The 15,442-nt window shown below is 37.9% G+C and overlaps 1 protein-coding gene across 4 annotated transcripts in view; it reads left to right on the top strand.

Annotated features, from left to right (window-relative positions):
• The window catches only part of RAD18 (RAD18 E3 ubiquitin protein ligase), a 138,452-nt gene that overhangs the window by 63,451 nt on the left and 59,559 nt on the right, over positions 1-15,442 (top strand). The gene's annotated exons all lie outside the window — the stretch shown is intronic.

Here is a 15,442-nt window from a genome sequence, read left to right as displayed (position 1 = left end):
AAAATACGAATCTTCAATTTTTCTATATCATTTTTTAATGTGAAATTTCACATTTCACTCTTAATAGGCTTACAATCATTTTGGAGAACAATCATATAGTTTATTTGGATTTATCTCATGAGTTTGGTATGCAATATAAGAGAAAGTAACTTTATAGAATTAGAATCTATAGGGGAAAGCGGGTGGACATATTTACTTAGTTTGTATCTAAAGAGAACCATTGTCTTAAATAGGTTTTGTCAGTAGTTCTGATTTTAAATTTGTAAAATTAGTACTGTGGTGTCTGTTTCCATTTACAACTATTTGAATCTTGAAATTGTCCTGACAGTCTTCACATGAATCAGCAATGTGATATGTCTGCATATATGCCATTTTAGATGTAATAGAAATATTGCTTCTAAATCACAGGAAATTATGCTTTTAATCTATTGTGCATTGTCAGACCTAATCTCAAATCTTGTGTTTAGTACCGGGCACCACACTTTAACAATGATTCATCAGGCAAACGGTTTCATAGAAGGGCAATGAGTAGGGGTGTGCAAAATGTTTTCATTTCAAAATGTCTTGAGCACCAAATGTCATAAAACATCCTTCTCTGAGTCAAAAGCTGTCCTTTAAGAACAAAACAGACTGCCTTGAGCATTTAGAAGCATTTTGAGCTTGTGATAAATTTCTCAATTGGGGGTGCCTCTGTTTTGAGCTCAAAAGCTTCCTCATATGCCTGGGACAACTCACTAATAACAGCCTAAATTACACTTAAGAGAGGATGCTTTATGAAATTTCAAGCTTGAAGCAGTTCACAGCAAGCATTCTGTACACTCCTAGTAATGTGGATAATTGATGATTAAAATTAAGTTTCATGAAGAGAGACTGAAAGAAGTGTGGGAATGTTTAATACTGAGAAATCTGAGGAGAGAAAGGATAGCACTGAAAGCATATCACAGCTCAAGATCAATGCTCTTGTTATTTAAAAGATTTCTACGGTTCCCCATGTTAAGCAACTCTGTGTGGCTCACAACAATAAAACCAATGACTATGAAGCAGTAATAAAAGCAGGCAGTAAAACAAAAGCCCCCTACACCATAATTGTCCCCTTAGCTACCTGAAAAGTACAGATATAAAATAAAGAATTTATGCTACAAGAAGATAAATTCCACTTGAGTTAGCAAACATTATGGATCCAATTATCAAGAGTCATAGAGGGCTCTCCTTTCACTGAATATTGTAATTTAATCACATTGCTTTAATAGAACTCTACAATAATGAGAAGGAGGAGGAGCTTGTAAAAGTCAACTAAATCAGTAATTGTATTTCAGCGAAGATTAATATATTGGCACTCATTCTATTACTGCAGGGGTTAGCAATTGGTAATCCTTGGAGCACATGCCCTTGTCTTCCATTCTGCAGTCCTTGGTGGACTCCCAAATATATCTCCAGTTAGTGGTGCATTGTCCTAAAAAACCTGGAAATTGGTGCATTAAGCATCACACAAGCATCAAACATCAGATTTTTTTTTTAAAAAAAAACAACTCATAGGAAAAACTGCTTGACTTCATTGAGTTGTCAGACATATTTCAGAGGCTATAAATCAATGAAGCATGGCTTACAGCAGGAAAAAAAGCCTTAATGTTGGCATTGGAATTCAAATAATGTCCAGTTTTTGAAATAAAGGATATCAAAGTAAACAAGATGAATTGATTTTATTACATTTGGATGATCAGACTTGATAAATATGTTCCTACAAGTAGCATTTATTTGGGAAAAAACACTTAACTTCTCATAAGAACTCTTAGAAAGTACAAAAGCAAAAGTATAGCTACTGTAAGTCTAAATCTGCTAGTCCAAGTTTAGATGATAATAGGGTTTCCAAAATTCCTAATGCAGAATGATTGCTATCTATCTACATTTTTTTCTCAGATTCGGTGGTAAATGGGGATATATAGTAGTATGTAGTGCATGCAATCTTCTTTATTTAGCATCTGTGTGTCTGAATATATTTTATTAATAATTTTTGCCTTTAATTATATTTATTCTCGCAACATTTTGAATTTGATAGGCTAATGGCTCAACGGTACTGTTAAGTTCTCTCCTTTCTTTGGACTCTTTGTAGAACTGTAAACAGTAATAATTCTGAAAATATAAAAGGCTTTTCTTTTGTCTTGTATTTTGCAATAGGAATTTGAGGACTAAGGGCGAAAAAATTTCCTTGAATTACGGTCTCATTTTAAATAGCTACTAGTTTGCTATGATTTGTACATTTCAGAGTCAAACTTTTTTTGTTGGACAAAGATTGTTGTCAAAAGCTGTCTGTCTGTGTAACAAACACATTATTTGATTGGATAGAAAATGAATATAAATAGAAATTAAATTAGAATGACTATAAAAGAAGAAAATTAAGAATGAATGGTGGTAGATTCAGATGGCAAAATTAGATTTTGAGGAGGTAGCATTAGATAAGTAGCATATACCTAAAATAAGGAATTGTATGTTATAGAAATGATCAGAAATAACAAATCTAGAAGAGACACCAATAGTTTTAATGTGTATAGGAGCAAACTATCAGTCTGTTAAACAAGAGACAAATTAGGATAAGATTCACTCAAGGTAAATAGAAGAAAGAGGAAGTAGAAATGTGAAGAGAGAAGAGAAGGAGTAGAAGGAAGTAGGAAGAGGGAGAGAAAGAATAAGGAGGTTGAGGGGAAAAGGGGAGAAAGGAAGAGGGAAGTGTAAAGAAATGAAGATAACAGACTGAGGAACAGAAATAATAAGTGCAAAGTAGAACCTTGAGTTAAGAATGATTGATAGAAATGTATAATTGTGTATATTATTGATATATTCTAAGGCAGTGTTTTTCAACCAGTGTGCCGTGGCACACTAGTGTGCCGCGAGACATGGTCAGGTGTGCCGCGAAACTCAGAGAGAAAGAAAGCAAGAGAGAGAGAAAGCAAGAGAGAGAGAGAGAGAAAGAAAGCAAGAGAGAGAGAGAAAGAAAGCAAGAGAGAGAGAGAAAAAAAGAAAGAGAGCTAAAAAGAGAGAGAGAAAGAGAACAAGAGAGAAAGAAAGCAAGAGAGAGAGAGAAAACAAAAGAAAGAGAGATAAAGAGATAGAGAGAAAGAAAGAGAAAGAAAGCAAGAGAGTGAGAGAAAGAGAGGGAGGGAAGGAGAGAGAGAGAAAGACATAGAGGGAGGGAGGGAGGGAGAGAGAAAGAGAGCAAAAAAGAAAGGAAGGAAGGAAGAGAAAGAAAGAGGGATGGAGAGAGAGAGAAAGAAAGAGGAAGGGAGGGAGAGAAAGAGGGAAGGAGAAAGAAATAGAGTGAAGGGGAGGAAGAGAGAGAGAGATAATTTTTTTGTCCAAACTTTTTTTAGCCCCCCCCTCCTCCACTCAATGTGCCGCAGGGTTTCGTAAATGTAAAAAATGTGCCGCGGCTCAAAAAAGGTTGAAAATCACTGTTCTAAGGTATATGTATTGATATGTGTATGGAAACTGGAGAAAGAAAAAAAACTTTTATAAAAAAATAAATATCTACTACATAGGTATAATTTGTGCATTTCAGAGTCAAAAAAACTTTTTATTGAAGAAAGATTGATGTCAAAAGCTGTTTGTCTGTGTAACAAACACAGTCTTTGGTTTATCTTCCAAGAAAATCTATACTATTACTGTCATGACCTTTAACTGTATGAAACTGTGTGCATTATAGGACAACCATTTTTGAACCAATGTATTTCAAATGGATGACTTACAAAATGGGTCCAAAATCTGGGGCCATGACTCCTGAACAAATTAAATTTGTTGAAGCTATAGCTGCTTCAGTGCTACTGGCAACTGCCATGCTGCTGCCTGTGGTCACATGACCTTCATTTTCAACTTTCTATGGCAGTTTCTTAGCCAGTCACACAATCTCTCATCTCATTCCACCCACACCCATTAGCAACCACTTACTTACCTGTTGGGGAGGGAGGGAGGGAGGAAGGAAGATTTCTGATGCTCCATTTCACAAAGAAACTCAATGGGAAAGTTGGAAGTTACTCCTATTCCCACTGCTTTCCAGTCCATCCTTGGCTTCTCTGCTTAAATAAGGAAATATGTTTGAAACAATGACCAAACTGGTTGTCTAAAAAATAATAAAAATAATAACACCGTAGCATCCCCTGCTATGGTAAAATAAAGATAAAATACTATGTAAATCCAATGTCAAGCTTTTGAAATATGTGATAATTTTCTCCATAATGTTTGCCTGTAATATATGAATAATAACATTAATTTGCAACTATCTTGGAAAGTCGCTTGAAATGTCTGAACTTTATCCCTATGATTAAGATTCTGTTTTGAAAGGAAAAGGGGAGATTTAAGTCAGATGGCATTTACCTAAAGCATTTCCACATGTCGGTATGAGGCTGTTCCCCGTTCTCCCACCTCCTTGAAGTCTTTCTGATATGTGGTAATAACACCGTAAAAGAGATACTTGATTTTTGTCCAGCATTACTAAGTTTTCTATTTTTGTTCTGGCAAAGTTTAGATACACCAACTATATTTTTTCTCCTTTCCTCACCTTTTCATGAGTCTTCTAGCTCCATCCTATTTGCTCTCATTTTTCTGTGGGAAGGTTTTTGTCTGTGCGAAAAGTGTGTAATCTTTTCTTCCAAATGATCAGCTATGTAAAAGAACAACTTCTGATCCAGCTTCCCGATAACCTCTTTTTAATAGTAAGGGCTGCTAATTGTCTTCCTTAGCAGTGGTCCTACTTCCAAAATAAAGGATAAACAAGTCTTTTCTGTGCAACAGCTGTTAATTAGTCTCCTTAACGGTTGGCAATAGTCCAAGCAAAATAGCACAATTCTGTGGAAAAGTATTTCAGGTAAAAGGAGATAACCAATATGAACTTTGCTCTTCTTTGGCAAACGGCCCAGGAACAATTTGCAAGCGGGAACAAAACAGTCTTGAATTCAAAGACCGGGACTAGAAATGAACAAAGTTGCTTCCTGCAAATTCCTCATTCGTTATTTAATCACTTAAATAGGTTATGGGAGTGGCCAGTTATCCCCAAGCCTTACTCCCAAGTAGTCCTTCTCCTCTGGAACCATTCCCAGCTTTTGGCAGCTGCGCACATGTGTGCATTGAGAACAGGCTCCTCCTGTTCTTCACTCATGTCAGCTTCTGAAGGCCCTGGCTGAATTCCTGCATCTAGCACTGAACCTTCTTCAGACTCCAGGCCTGGCCCAGGTGCCTCCCCAGCCTCCTTGCTGTCTGACTCTGTTGCCAGCTGCACATGCTGCTGGCAGATCACACCACCAGCCTCCTCACTGTCCAGTTCTGCTGCCAGTTGCACAGCCACTGGCGGACCACAGCAAGCCACAGCAAGCATGTTCTAACAGGATGAATAACATCACCCAGCTATTGGATACGGTCACAATATAACTCTCCAAGTATTAGATATTACCTTACTAACATTTACAAAATGGTAGCAGCTTTGTAGTTGTTGTCCTTCATTTGTTCATTAGGTTTCTATATACCATCTTTTTTTTCTTTTTTGAAGCTTATACGGTAGTACATGCATTTTTCATTTTATCCTCCCAAGAATTGTTTGTAGAAGGCTAAGCTGAGAAATAGTAACTGGCCCAAGTGAGCTTCTGCATCTGAGAATAGACCATCATAAATCTTACTCATGGAAGGAGCCAGAATATATCAGTCTAATAAGACATTGTGCCAGATGTGTTATATTGCCAGAAAGCACTTAAGCTTTCCCTTAGACCAGGGGTGTCAAACTTGCAGCCCGTGGGCCGGATCCATCAACATCACCCTGTTTAGCAAAGGGGAAAATAGTGGTAATACGTCACGTGACAATGCAAGTGATTCTCTCTACTAATTTTCTGCTACATCCTTGTCATCATTCACATATAATCTTTTGACAATTTTTAAGGGTGATAAATTTTTCTACGTAGGTTTATTGATCTATACACTTTCTTTCTCTGTGCTTCTCAATGGTTACAATCCTGTTGCCATCCACCAAATTTTATTTCCGGAGAAAAAGGTTGTGCCTTTATATGACATTTTTGGAGCGTTGAAATACTTCAAGTACATAGTCATATGTGTTTATAGCTATGTTGGACATAAAATATTTCCTTTAAGAGCCCAATGTCTTTTCTGGGCTGTGTTGTTCATTTTCTTTCTTTTTTGTTCAATATTCAGATGCAAGTATGAAGAGTGCATTGGAAGCTAATGGTTCTGTTTTAGATGTAATTGCAAAGCATAAACTGCCTTTAGTCTTAATGATAATAGGGCCCACCTCTGATATATATATGTATGTATGGGCAGTATGTATGCATGGACATTGTGTGTGTGGAGTGCTATATTTTGAAATATGCCACCCAATCCCGAAGGACTCAGGGCGGCTCACAACAATATAAAATTACAATAACAATAACAATAAAAAGAAGTCAAGGGGGAAAAAAACGAGCAATTTCTAAAATCCTAATTAAAACTTTTAAAAAATTCAACAACACGCACTAGTCATTCATACCAAATTCATATATATGGACAATATATCATTATGTTTCAATATATCATCATGTGGGACAGGTCCAATTTTTATCCTTGGCATATGAAGTTAAAATGTGAATCAGATGATGAAAAGCAGCTCTGCCTGAAGAATAGAAATTCTAGTCTAAGCTTTGGTCAGAGTACACAAAATAATTCTCTGGATTATATAACTTAGTACGGTATAGTCTGATTGGCAAATTGATGCACCTTCAAAACCACAAAGACAAATTAGAATTTCTGAGTCAAAATTTGAATCTAGACTTTGATTTGATTGGGGAGAGCCTCTCAATATTTAGAAGAAAATTGTGCTGTTTTCTAAGCCAGCCGCGAGACATGGCCAGGTGTGCCGCCAAGCTCCAGCTGGGCGGGGCGCTGCCGGTACTTCCGTCCTGGGGCTCCTGCTCGCAGCTGTCCCCCGGCTCCTGCTCGATGCCGCGTTTTTCGGCGCTCTCCTGCTGGGCCCCAAAGAAGGAAGGCAGGAAGAAGGAGAGCTCCATTCTTCGTGCCTTTTTCCCGCCTTCCTTCTTTGGGGCCCAGCAGGAGAGCGCCAAAAACCGCGGCATCGAGCAGGAGCCGGTTGACAGCTGCGAGCGGGAGCCCCAGGATGGAAGTACCGGCAGCGCCCCGCCCAGCTGGAGCTTCTCTGGCGTCGACGGCAAGTGTCCTTTGTGGCCCGGCGGGAGGGCACTGGCGTTGGGAGCGGGGGGGGCGGCCGCAGCGGCCTCAGGCAGTCACAGGGAGATGGCGGCGGCGAGAGGGAGCGCTCTCTCTCTCTCTCTCAGCTGACTGCAAGCGGGAGCCCTGACGGTGGCGGTTGGACGTGCTGCTGGATGTCGTACATGCTGGCGCTGCGGGCCTGGCATATGCGGTGTCCAGCAGCACGTCCAGCTGCCGCCTTCAGGGCTCCCGCTTGCAATCAGCTGAGAGAGAGAGAGAAAGAAAGAGAGACATATAAGAGAGGCAGAGAGAGAGAGAAAGAGAGACATAGCAAGAGGGGCAGAGAAAGAGAGACAGAGCAAGAAAGAGAGGCAGAGAAAGAGAGATAGAGAAAGAGAGAGAGAAAGAGAGACATAGCAAGAGAGGCAGAGAGAGAGAAAAAGAAAGAGAGACATAGCAAGAGAAAAAGAGAGACTTAGCAAGAGAGGCACAGAGAGAGAGAGAGAAAGAGAAAGAAAGAGAGACATAGCAAGAGAGACAGAGAGAGAGAAAGAGAGAGAAAGAAAGTGTGATTTTTCACTTGTCTACCTGTATAAATTCTGGGATGTGCAAAGAAAAGCAAAATTAATTTTGAAATGTAATTTGGCTCTATAATTCTTGCATCTGTTTTTATACTTCAGCACTTGGAAATCTAAAAGTGCTAACCTGAGACTTTTCTGGGTAACTGTGAAGTTTATACCTGAGTCTTTTAAGTGTCCTGGATGAGATCAGACTCTTTGAGGACAGAAATATGTCTGTGGTTTATGAAGCAATCATTATTCTTTTAAGCCGCTGGACCGATAAGCCTAAAACCAAGGACACGCGGGTAATAAAATTAATAGCAAAGCAATAATAATAATAATAATAATAATAATAATAATAATAATTTATTAGATTTGTATGCCGTAGGTAGTGACTTGAGAAACAAGAGAATAAGAAATTCATTGCTAACTTTGAAATCACTTGAGGTTAACTTGAAAACAAGCTTGTTATTAGTTGGAATATATGAGGAGAGGAAGAGACCAAATCTATTGCCCTCAATTCTCTGGAGCTCTCCTCAGAATGTAGTATACCGATGTAGTAATTACAGTAATAGAGACAGGTGTTTACTCTTCTCTGTCATTCTCAATGTAGCTTGGAGGTCTGTATTTTCTAATATTTATTTAATTGTTTCCCCAATCAATATCCCTTCACCCTTCTTCTCAAACTGTATATATTGACAGATAACTGAAGACTGGAAATACAAGGGAAATTCTTGAGGCTGCTAATATCAAGATTTTCTTGATGCTGCTAAGATGCAGATAAGATTTGTGTACTTGGTCCAAAATGGGATTAGCCCAGGAATGGGTTCTTCTAACCTTCTCCACCAGTTCGCATTGTGACGGAAGTGCACGTTTTACCTGCGCATGATCGTTTCACTCACTCGCTTCCCGCAAATGACCCTCTGCATGTGCGCAGTACTATAAAAAAGGACAAAAAACAAAAGAACTGGCTCGGGAGCATGGCGGGCCAGGGTCAATGTCGATTCCAGTGATCAAGGCTGCCAAGTTACTACTGGTTCTATAGAACCAGTCTGAATCGGGAGGAACCCATCTCTGGAGTAACCCATCTCTGGAGCAGCCCCGAGTCTATGGAGAGGGGTGGCATACAATCTAATAAGTAAGTAAGTAAGTAAGTAAGTAAGTAAGTAAGTAAGTAAGTAAGTAAGTAAAACAAAACAAAACAAAATAAAATAAAAACCCATTTACTAATATGGTCTGTGTATAGGTGCTTGTAACATCCCTGCTGAAATCCTACAATGGCTTCCACTTCGTTTTATTGCAGGTAATTTAAAATCCTGAATAATTTAGGATGAAGTTAATTGAAGGATTATTTTCTCCCACTGAGTTGTTCTTTGGAAACCTTTTATGTGCCATGTTTTATTGTTTCTTACATGTAAAGGTCTGAAATAAAATAAAATAAATAATACATGCAAAAAAATGAGTAAGTACAAAAGAGTAAGCTGCATTAAACCTAGGAATGTTATTCCAAGAACGACCCATCTGATTTCTTAACCAACAACTCATCAGAAGTTTGTTACTATTTCTCTATTTTTAGTATGTTAGATAATTTTATTTTCCAAAAGTATAGTTTTTGTTCCTGCCTGCCTGAAGGATTTTCAGCAGTTTTACAAACTACTAAAATATACACCATCCTTTTAAAACAATAAAAAAATATTAAAAACCTCAACTCAAATGTCCCCAAACCCAGCCATTATGCTCTTTAGTTGCTCTTTGTCAACTGGGAAGGCAGTGAAGGTCAGAAGGAAACTTGGCTCATGGCATGTAACCTGAGGGTTGTTAGCACCTTGTAGTCAATCCCATCCCCCATGTTTTAACTTTTAATTTATTCTCTCTTGGTTTCTTTAATATTGTTTGAAGTAGTGTAGGGCCTCGCCCAAGGAAAAGGTTGTACTACAAGACCCTCAAGGTCCCTTCCAACTCTTCTTCTTCTTCTTGTTATTATTAATAATTATAATAATTTAATAATGATACTTTATTATTATTATTATTGTGTGGCTCCTATTTTACTGATGTAAAATATTATTATTATTATTATTGTGTGGCCCTTGACTTATAGCACTTCATTTAGTGACAGTTCAGAGTTATAAGGACACTTATATGACCATTTTTCACACTTACAACCATCGCAGCATCCGTATAATCACATGATCAAAATTCAGAAACTTGGCAAATGACTCATATTTATGACGGTTGCAGGTGATGTGATCCTCCTTTGTGACCTTCTGACAAGCAAAGTCGATGGGGAAGCCAGATTCACTTAACAGCTGTATTGCTAACTTAACAACTGCGGTGATTGACTTAATAACTGTGTCCAGAAAGGTTGTTAAATGGGACAAAACTTACTTAACAGATGTACCAGTTAGCAGTAGAAATTTAGGGCTAAATTGTGGATGTAAGTCAAAGACCACCTATATATTTTATATGGTCTTTTTTTTAAAAAAAATGCTTTTAGCTGAGAATAAGATGGGCAGGCGGACAGAAAGACCTAAGCTCCAGGAGAAAGGTCCTATAATTAGCTTATTTCAGCTTACTAATTGAATAAGAGAGAGGAATTAAGGACATATTTTTCAGAATTATTCACAAATGTGAATTGTTCACTTAAAAAATACTTGAAGCTGTCTAGCAGTCTGGAATATAGACATATTTTCATAATAATCAGTCTGGTAGTATTTTCAGCTAACCTTTTTATTTAGCAGAATTGTCTTGCTTTTTCCTGTTGTTGAATAGTTACAAAAAAAGAAACCCTATACAACCTTTTCTAATTTGATGTGATGGAATGTGTGAATGACCTTGGGCAAGAAGATAAAGCTATGCTGTCTAGGGAACAATTAAACAAGAGAGAGGAACCCACAGTCACTTAATGATTAGAGAAAGAATTTCAAAAAACCCATGTCCTAATTAATCAGACAATTAAAACGAATGGCGGGAAGTTTGTGTCTTGAGACTTGCAAATACCTCTTCCTTGTTTTATATCTATTTACTGTATTTTGGTGAATTTTTTTTAAAAAAGAGATGCTAGAAGGGATAAACTGCTTATCCATTTTTTAAAAACTCATTTCAAAAGCAGATAGGAAAATCCAATACCAAGGAACATCATTTTTACAGGACACAAGAAGAAAATCACATACAGTAAGTACTTTTGAACACTTTACTAATGGCCATGAAAAATAATTGCTAAGAATGTTTTGAATCATCAGATCCCCAGAAATTATTCACAATTATTCACTTTATTTTCCTTCAAATATATTTGCAATGAAATATTTTCCAATTGAGTATGAAAAAGTAAACACTTATATTTTAAAAGCATAGCTCCCTTTAGTAATATCCTGTTTTTGACAAGATGTTTATGACTTATAAAGTCTTTTTGGTGACAGCAGCTAAAAATTTAGATTTGTGCCTTGAAATTTTAAAGGCAAACAAGGTGGATATGCTATTTACAGTAAAGAAATATCCTGGATGTACAGGTAGTTCTCGACTTAAAATCCTAAAGGATTGTAACTTTCAATCATACATTGTGACAGTCATTAAGAGACATTCCCACTTGATTACCTCAATTAATGATCCCCCTCCCCTGTTATTTTTCCAAGTATACAGTTGTACCTCAAGATACGAACCCCTCGTCTTACGAACAACTCGTGATACGAACCCGGGGTTCAGAAAAATTTTGCCTCTTCTTACGAACTTTTTTCGAGTTACGAACCGGCATTCGGAGACTGCTGGGAAGCCGCGCGGCTGTTTTAAAAGGTGACAGCCGGGCGGCGGGGCTTCCCAGCAGCCTCCCGAATGCCGGTTCGTAACTCGAAAAAAGTTCGTAAGAAGAGGCAAATTTTTTCTGAACCCCGGGTTTGGTTCGGGAGGTTGCTGGGAAGCCCCCCAGGCCGGCTGTCACCTTTTGAAACAGCCGCGCGGCTTCCCAGCTGTCGCCGAACGCCGGTTTTTTGCGGGGGGGGGGGGGTTTGGTTGCACAGATTAATTGACTTTACATTGTTTCCTATGGGAAACAATGTTTCGTTTTACGAACCTTTCGTCTTACGAACCTCCCCCTGGAACCAATTAGGTTCATAAGACGAGGTATGACTGTACTTGTTAAGACAAGTAGAAGGTGCCTTAGGTGGGGGAAGCCCTGGGAAGCCTAAAGCACACTCAAGTCAATTTACCACAAGCCCCGAGTCTTCGGGGAGGGGCAGCATACAAATCCAATAAATAAATAAATTGAATTGAATTGAATTCCACCATTCCTTAAGGCAACCTGTGCTCCACTACTCCTATGTCCCCAGGCCTTGGTTTCCCACCTGCTGGGTCTCAATCCTCCTCCCTCTCCATCACTAACCTCTGTAGATCTCCTTCTGAAAACTCTGGTGATTGCATTGGGGAAGGAGAACACACCGCTCAGCCCCTCATTATCCCTGTGGCCTTTCCCAGCCTAGGGATGTTGAGGGACCGGCTTACACTCCTTTCCCAAAGTGATCTCCAGAGCTTCCAGAAGGAAGTCTGTAGTAAAAGATGAAGATTGGTCAGTGACGGAGAGTGGTGATGAGGGTGTGGGGCCCGGTGAGCTGGGAAGAAGGCCCAAGGGAACCTGGGAGAGTGGGATGGGAGAGAGTTATGCTGGAAGGCTGCTCCAGAATTTCTGCAGTCTCTTGTAAGAAACATAGAAAGAGCAGGCAGATTACTAAGTGCTTGAATTTATTCTCTATGGGAGTGCTGCAATGGCCATAAATTTGAAATGGGTGAGGGTCTGTTGCAGCTTTGAATGATCGCTAAGCTACTACTTGTAAATTGAGAATTACCTGTATGGAATATATAGATTAAACAGCTTGGAAGATGTTTCATTTTTTTACAGCAGTCTTGTAATTTGTTACTTAGTGCACAGACCAGAAAGCTTTCAGGACTATCTGAGTGATAAATTATCCACTCTATAAAAAACAAAAATAACCCTCTTTTTAAATCTTAAAATAGCGAAGGAAAATGGTAGAGCCAGATATATTTCCAGATCATGGTACAAATTTTTCTTTCCTTCTTGGGATTTTTTCTTTGAGACTAAATATTTGAAAAGGAGAATTATTTTCTGCCTTGTGTTTTTTTAAAAAAATATTGCTCATGAAATGAGTAGCAGGAGGACTTCTGCAGGACTAAAACTGAGTATGTTTAAAAATGTATAAAATGCATTTGCATTGAAAATTGCTTTGCTCTGAAATTTGACATAAGGCAGAATTCCTTAGAGATAAAACTGCAAAGGCTGGATGCTACATCTCAAAATTATTCTCATCTATTAATGCGCATCATACCTTAAAATACTTCAATATTTTATTTTTTAATTAGTTTTTCATGACCAGTGTATATCCTTGGTCTTTTGAGTTCTGCACGGAGTTTGCAGGAGCAAATTTGTAGTTTGGATAGATCAGGCTGTGAGCAAAGTTTTTTTGGGTTGGAGTCATTTCTAGTTTATAATATAAATGAATTTTCGTTTGCTGATTTTATCCTTGCAAGCGACTCTACACGGGGTTACTGAACCATCTCTGTACTTGAATTTAGAGCCATCTCTGGGAACTTCGATGATTTCATTAAGGGGGATGGTTGGTGCAATAATTTTGCGATATTAGGTTCATTGGTGACATCTAGTCCAAATAAAATAGCGTTATTACATTTTTGTTCATGTTCAAAGGTGTCTTTGATGAGTAAAGATATATCGTTTGTTTGGTAGGTTGAGGTTGTGGATGTTGGGCTTGTGATTGAGATAGTGGTTGTTGAATTGAAATATGATTTTGAGCATTTGGGTTTCCATTTTTCTGTGCTATAATTTTTTCATCCAAAGATGTGAAGTGTGCTTCTAAGTGTGTTTCCATGGAATCAATGCATCTTTGTTGTGTTTTTATGGTTGTTTCTAAGATTTGGAACCTATCAGACATGATAATTAGGTTTTCCAGTATTGGTAAACAGGGTGGGCGGAAATAAGGAAATACAGTATTTTGTTATGAAGCCATAAATTGCAACAAACTTTGTGAAACAGGATCTGCCCTTTTCAGTTCTTAGAAGAAGACCTGTTATTTGAGCGAAAAATGGTGGGATCTTAAAAATAAAAAGGTTGGCAAATCAAATTAGTTCCTCTAGTTTAGGCATAATCATAAACAATTTTGGGATTAGATGGAAGCATGCTAAGTCTGTTGCGAGAGCTATTTAGCTCTGCTATGCCACTGACCTTCCATTGCTCTACAAGCTATAGAGATTTTTAGTGCTCTTAGATTAAAATATTATTCTCTCCACTACCAGGAAAACTCTCCAGGCGGTACCTCCAACAGTTACGTTTTATGAATGAGAATAGATTCCATTTGGTATCCATTTACAGAAAACCAGACATAAATAAAACACCGTGATCTACAGCCCCCACAGAAGGCTGAAGCTGATAGGATTAAAAGCAGAAAAATAAAAAATGACATTGCCTTCTCCTCTCATAAGGACAGGTCATGATCTCCCATCCACAATGGGAGTCAGACAACAGTAATTGGCATACCGAAAAGAGCATGCCTAAGCACATGTCAAAATACACTTCACAACAAACAACCATCTCAATCACAAGGATATAGATTGAAGGAAGCTTTGTCAGGCTTTTAATTGGAAACCATTGGTTCATGATCAGATTACAGGTCAGATTCTGTATAAATCACTATTGGTTAAGTCTTTAGAACAAATATTGATATTGTTGAAGTTTTGCCTTAAATATTGGTTTGGAATTTGGATGGATCAAAAGAAGAAATCAATTCTTGGGAAGTTATCCCAAAAGGGAAGTATCTCAAAAGTATCCCCAAAGGATACTAAGCACTGTCAAATTAGCTGACAGACTTTACTATTCTTTTGGAATTACTATCTATTCCTTGAAGTTTAACATAATTGAGTTCAAGGTAAAACCTTGAATTTAATAAGTAGTTTTGATTGGAAGATATTTCAGATTTAGAAGAGTGGCAGCACGTGATTCCTTAGATAGATAGATAGATAGATAGATAGATAGATAGATAGATAGATAGATAGATAGATAGAGTGAGTGAGTGAGTGAGTGAGTGAGTGAGTGAGTGAGTGAGTGAGTGAGTGAGTGATTGGATTTATATGCTGCCCCTCTCCTCGGCATACTCTCTTCTCTTTGGGTGCTTGTATTTCTTGAATCTTTTTAAAAAATTGAATGTTACGTATATACTGTACATAGTGACAACTCTGAATGGCTGAAGACAACTAGTCTTTGGAATTTCCATCTTAATTTAAAAAATACTACATATCAATAAATCAAATATTTATTATGGTCATAAACCAGCAGGTACTGCCTATCAGGATTTCTTAAAAGTGCTGCCATGATGCTTTTAGTCATGTCAGAAAAATCTTCAAGGATGGTTAAATGCCTTTATTTATTTATTGGACAAGTGGGCTTCTTTATTTGCTATTTCAACAGCATGTTATAAAAGAACAGCTTAAATGACTTCACCGAATATTGTACAGAAGGAGCTATTGAAATTCATTCTCTTGTATATCTCTTGTCTATTAAATAACATTTAATAAATTCTTCAATACATTCATCATATAATGCCTGAATATAGAGCTTGATTAAGAAATGATCCTGATTGAGATCTGAAGGCATGTGTACCATCCAATTTTTGGCA

Source organism: Erythrolamprus reginae, chromosome 2 (assembly GCF_031021105.1).
Source record: "Erythrolamprus reginae isolate rEryReg1 chromosome 2, rEryReg1.hap1, whole genome shotgun sequence".
In the NCBI taxonomy this organism is placed as follows: domain Eukaryota; kingdom Metazoa; phylum Chordata; class Lepidosauria; order Squamata; family Dipsadidae; genus Erythrolamprus; species Erythrolamprus reginae.
The sequence above is the reverse complement of the archived record's forward strand: the minus strand, read 5'-3'. Positions and strand labels throughout refer to the sequence as shown.